This window comes from Camelus ferus, chromosome 9, assembly GCF_009834535.1.
Source record: "Camelus ferus isolate YT-003-E chromosome 9, BCGSAC_Cfer_1.0, whole genome shotgun sequence".
In the NCBI taxonomy this organism is placed as follows: Eukaryota; Metazoa; Chordata; class Mammalia; order Artiodactyla; family Camelidae; genus Camelus; species Camelus ferus.
The window spans coordinates 43427033-43433401 of NC_045704.1; positions in this window are offsets into that span (position 1 = coordinate 43427033).

Consider the following 6369-nt stretch of genomic DNA (forward strand, 5'->3'; position numbering starts at 1 on the left):
TTCTATTTGTCCTATTACTAATGATGTGCATTTTTTGGGATTAGGCTTGTGTCTACCAGGCTTCTCCACTGTTACTTTTTTTCCCCTTGTAATAAATAAACCTGGAACAATGTGAGCAATCCCAAATCAATATTGATTATAATGAATTCTAACCCATCAAAGAAATCATACATATTGACATTTTGATGAGGCATGGAATGCTGTTTCTCATTAAACTTTCAACTTATTAGCATATTAATATAGATTCACTACTTCGTATTTTTCCCCAATGAATTACAATCCATTGAAATCTTTTTTTTTTTTTTTTTTTTTTTTAATGCTCAAATTGTCCCTGATCTGGCTAATGAGCTCCTGGGTTTTTTGCTTTTGTTTTTATTTTTTAGTTTTGTTTTTATTTTTAGTTTTTTTGATGTGTCTCTGTTGTTCTTACTTTCTGGCATAAATGTTCCAAGCTCACTTATACTTCCCTGCCCCAGCCCTGGAATCAGCCATTTCTCCAAGAAGCCCTGATTTATTTTATTGGAGAATGGTACTTAGAAACTGAGATCTAGGCATGAGATATATTCAATGGGCTGTTGCTGCTCCCAGGACTGAGCTCTCAGTGCAAACAGCTAGGGGATGTGTGTATGTATATAAACACACATACACATGCACACATTTACACCTGTGTTTTTTCTCTGTGTGTGTATTGAAATCTGTGGGTTCACACTGATACCTCCAACTCCAATCCAACATTCTAGTTTTTTCTCTTTCTGTTATTTATAAATCCCTTCTCTGGCAGTGAGAAACCGGACTATTGTCTTTCGTGTGTTAACTTACTTCATCAGTGCCCCAGTTTGTAACCACTTTCCCGTCTCCACCACCACCCCCATCCCTGCGCAGATGCCCTCTACCATACGACCCCACCTTGGGCCACTCCCCTCCTGTGTGGGCTCACTTCACCCAGCTCAGGTTCTGACACCCCATGTGGATGCCCTCCTCACCCCACCCAGGCTAATAGCCTGAGTCAGGCCAGCCCCCCACCCTCCAAAATGGGTTTGCTCTTCACACCCAACTTGGGCTCTGAAACTGTGTCCTCCTAACCACTGTGCAGGAAGCTGCCCTCTTCACCTTGCTCAGGCTAACACTCCAAACCAGGCCATTCCCTCATCCCCACCTGCAGAGACACTCTCTTCACCCTGCTCAAATTCCCAAAACCAGCTGTGGGTCACCACAGCTCCTCACACCAGCCCCGGGCACAGACGCCTATCATGTCCTGCCCACCTAAAGGCCTGAGGGCCAAATCAGTAGGAAAGAGGAGGAGCACCGCAAAGATTTTGGTTTTTATTTTGAGCAGAGAAGCTAACTGTGGTGTTGAGACAGCTGGCTTGTCTGCTGTCCCCAGAAGACTACTAGCCCTGTGGGGCAAGGCCCAGCTAGTTCACTTCCCTGTCTTCAGCATCTTGAGGGTCACCCATGCGTGCCCATGGTCCCCTGGAAGGTGGCAGTGACTGCTGAGGAGCAGCAGGCAGGAGGGCCCTGGAGGCCACATACCTCAGCCACATATTCGGATGCCCATGCATGCAGACAGTGGAAAGCTGCCTTGCCCAAGAAATCAGGCAGTTGCCCAGGTGATGGAATTTATGGTGTGCTGCAAGCTTGTCTGCCCTAAAATAGCTCTCTTGCTCACAGTCTAAACTAGCAATTTATTTCTTTGGATTTCAGACCTGGTGTTTAGCACTGCCCCAGCTGGGGAAGAGTATGTAGACTGAGGAGAGGAAGGCAGCGGGGCAGCAGCAATGACACTTGGATTCTTAGTCCCAACTCTGCTCCCTTCTGTGTGACCTTGACAAGTAATTTCCCTCCCTGGCCTTATTTTCCCATCTGGAAAGTGGTGACTTCTAAGGCCCTTTCAAAAACTAAGGTCTGTCCCTCACACAATTAGTTTAGGGCTGGTTCTGTTTCAGACCGTCTGCACACCAGGCACTGCGCTGAGCACTCAGCTCAATGCATCCAGCGCCGATGAGGTAGGTGATGAGGATGCTAAGGTTCAGAGAGTTTAATGATTTACCTCTACACCGTTATAGCCTGTGAAGTTCTGGAGCCAGGACTCACACTCGAGTCTACCTGACTCAGGATTCCCAGCTGAGACAGCCCAGGCGCTAGGGCTGGAACCGTGGGCTACAGTTTTCCTTTTATGTCAGAGCAGTTCCAGTTCAGCTCAATGCTAGAAACACAGCTTCCAGTGTGGGCAGTGGCTGGTCTGAGGCTGTGTTTGGTGACACCTGCCTTCAGGACTGGAGCTGGCAAGCAGGGCAGCGTCAGCTGGACTCTTGTGCGGAGGACCGTGCTGTCCAGGGGAGTTCCTGCAGCAATCTCCCAGCGGCAAAACCTCCTAGGGGGTTGTCCTAGTTATGGCCAACCCAAGAATTTCCAGAAACTGATTTCCCTGGTGGGTGGGGGGAAGCAAGAGGGAAGAGAAGGTGGGGCAGGAGAAAGAAAATCTGAGAGGCCACATGCAAAGATCACCAGAGTCCAAATTCCAAGAATCATGAAAACATGAACCTTGACCAAGCCTCAGAAGCCCTGCGTGTGGATGTTCTCAAAGGGCATTCTGTGGAACATAGAGGATGTCCACTGTCACAACCGGCTGGGAAAGCCTACACTTGAGCCTTTCTGAAGAGTCACATCTACTCAGTCACCCATAAAACAGATTAAAACAAAAATCTGTTTCATTGAGTTTAACCTCGAGTCTTCCAATCCTTCTTGGCCACCCATAATATGATACGCCCAGAACACACTTTGGGAAACCTAGACTTAGGCTTTTACAGATGGGAAGAGGAATGTCAAGAGTGAGGCTGCCCGCGGCAGGCAGATCCGGCATGGGGACCAGAGGCCAGCTGGGCAGGCGGGCGCTTCACTGCAAAGCCAAGCCATGCTGCTTGCTGCTTCCTGGCACCTGCTGTAACATACCCTTTCAGACGGCTCTTCAGGGTGCCAACCACCTTACATTAACTGGAACCTCTGAAATACCTTCTCAACACCCACATATCATCTGTATGCCAAGCTGAAACAATTACAGTGTTTAGTTTCCTATCTGCTCTGAAGTTTTTAATTCCAGGCTAGCATTTGTTAGATGATTCTGAGTAGGTCAAAAATGGATTCACAGTAAAACAGTGCCAAATATTTTAAATATTGAGGACAGATGTAACATGCCACAGGCTGCTGACAGCCTTAAATTACTGCCTTAAAAAGGGACATTTTAAAATCACTGAATTCTTTCCCAAACAAAAATTAAGATGCTTATAATCTGAAGTTCACATCTTGTCTGCCTTTTCTAGAACTTTAAATAGATGGTTCTTTAAAGAAGTTGATCAGGTGAGGTGGGTTTAATGGGAGGGAGGATAAGGAAGATGGCAGAGCCAGATGATCATTTAGGAATGTTAATTCCATTCTACACAAAAAAATAATTTCAATGAAATGTTCTAGGAAAACACTGTATATGAAAATATCTCAACGTCCTTGTGATTATCTTGAGCTGCTTGATGAAAACAATCAAGATAGAAGACAAATGTTAACAGGAATGGAAAAAAATTTAACCTTACCCACATAGGAATTTCTTAATGAGATTAGAAACACTTGAACGGTTAGGCTCCCTCCTGTTTGAAACGCTGCCCAAGGTTGGGGAAATGACTTCATGATCTCTCAACCCTCCCTCACAGAACCCTGGTCCACAGTGATCTGGCTTCCCAAACTCCTGCTATCTCAGCACTGTCTCTTCTCTGTTCAAGCTGTGAGATTCCCTCAGAGTCAGAGCCCAGGGAGAGACTTCTGGGCTGTCTTAACCTTGGCCTGGCTCTTTGCTCTAGCAGGATGCACTGTCCACCCACAGTGGGGGTCTTGGCTTCTTCCTCCTGCTCCCAAAGGCGCGTCTTCTCTGTCTCCTCCTAGTCAGAACTCACCATCTGAGCCTCATCAAGCAAGTCAGAGAGCATCCAGACAGCACCTTGCATCCCTGTGCCATCTGCAGACTTCTACAGGGTAAGGAATATAGTATTAAGTGACAAGCACTGTCCTCGACTCCAGAACCCAGGGCTCAGGCGTGGGATCCCACAGGAACTGCACCGAGCTAGCGGTTACAGGATATCCATCCCTCATACCTCTATTTTCTTTAGAAATGAGATGATATTTTAACTACTAACTGTGAAATGCCACAAACAAAAAGGGCAGATTCTGTAGGGGTACAAATGGGGCTGCTGGAACCACGTTAGCATTTCTGAGAGGTATTTTCAGGGTCAACAATCACACTGAAGACCTGTTGTATGCCAGGCACAAGTGTACCTCCTCCAATAGTCACAACGACTGGAAAGAAATTTTATCCCCACTTTACAAAGAAAGGAGACCTGGGAAGGGTGATGTTCCTCAATTTTGGTTTCTTGTTCTACTTCTTGATCAATTCCTCATCTGTCTAAACTTGCCTGATTCAAAAGTAATAAGGCTTCTGTGAGGCCAGAGGAAGCACCAGGATTGGAACCCATTGGAGCCCATGCCCTCCCCAACCTTCCAGCTGCCTCTCTCAATGTGCTGTTCCCAATCCAGAGGTAGCAGGATTGGGAATCCATAGTGGGCTAGCAATGTGTGTGAAAGCCACTGGGCAGGTGAACAGGCAGGCTGGCCTCCCACATGCATTCAGGAACATCTGTCCTGGTGAAGGTCTGCACCTCAGGGCCTGCCAAGAGCCCTTACGACAGGTGATCCCCAAAGCCATTCATGCCTTAAGAGGCGGAGATCATCCTAAGGAGTGGCAGGCACCCCAACCTGCCTTTCTCAGCAAAGTAACTGTGGCTGCAGTCCAGACATTCCCCCTTTGCACAGATATATTGTACACTTTCTCGTTGGGTACATTCTCTGCCACTTTGTCCCCACCTAACAAGGATGACTCCTCCATCCATGACAGAGTGGGGAAAAGGTTGAACAGGAGAATCACATGTGCCTAGGACAACGGATGAGAATACTTTCAATTGTTTTCACTTTCCCCATTTGTTCAAAAAATGATACAATGAATACCAGCACAGCACCACAATTAGCCCGAACTCAGAAGCTATACTGCTTGGGTTCAAGTTCTGGCTCTGATCCTAGTAGCTTCTTAGTCTACCCATCCTTAGCTTCCTCATCTGGAGACTAAAATGGAGGTGATGGCAATACCTGCCTTAGAGTCGTTGTGAAGATTAAATCCATTTATACACATCTAAAAGAGTCATTGGTATTTAGCAATCTCTAACGTAAATACTTACCATTACAATGTTATTGCTAGTATCATCAAATAAAATAAGCCCCAAAGTATTATTCACCAAACTTCCTAAACTCAATTTTTAGGCAAAATATGATGAGTTAACAATTTCTACAACTGCTTGATAGATGTACAGAATGATGTGACCTTTATGGAAGGGATTTTGACAATATTTAACAAAAACTACAGATGTACATTTACCTTTTGACTAGATAGACCCACTGCTAGTATTTTACGCTAAAGATGCATTTCCACAAGTAAAAGCAACACATGCACAAGGTTATTCACTGCAGCATTATGTAAAAACAAAGGACTGGAAATGTCCTAAATGTGTATCTATAGGAGGCTGGATGAATAAACTATGGCATATCCACATAACCAAGTACTATGAAGCCATAAACAAGAATAAAGACTAAACTGATATAAAACAACTTTTAGGCAATATTAAGTGAAAAAGTACATATTGTCTATCCACTGAAAGGACCTAAAGGCAACAGCACCAAGAAACATTAAACATGCCCACAGTCCAGATCTTGGTTTCTAAGTACCAATCCCCACTAAAAGGAACCAGGACTCCTTGGGAAAATGGCTGATTCCAGGTCAGAGATGGGAAATACAAAGAACATCTTTTTGTGCCAGAAAGTAGGGAAATGCTCAAAGAACTATGGGAGCAAGTCAAAAGAACATAACTGTATCTGGTAAGAGTCTAATATCCAGAATATATTAAAGAACTCTAACAACTCAGTGATAAAACAATTTTACAGTGGGCAAAGGATCTGAATAGACATCTCTCCTAAGATATGCAAATGGCCAATAAGCACATAAAAAGATTAGTCCTTGAGATACCATTTCAGACTTACTAGGACAGCTACAGTTACAGCAAACAAAAAACTCCCAGAAAACAAGCACTGGCCAAGATATGGAGGAAGAACATTATATATAGCTAGTGGGACTGCGGTTCAGTGGCTGAAGGAAGTTCAGTGATTCTCTGGCTAAAATAGAATTACCGTATGACCTAGCACTTCTTCTTCTAGGTATCTGCCCAAAAGAACGTATGTTTACACAAAAACTTATATATGAGTGTTCATAGCAGTCTTATT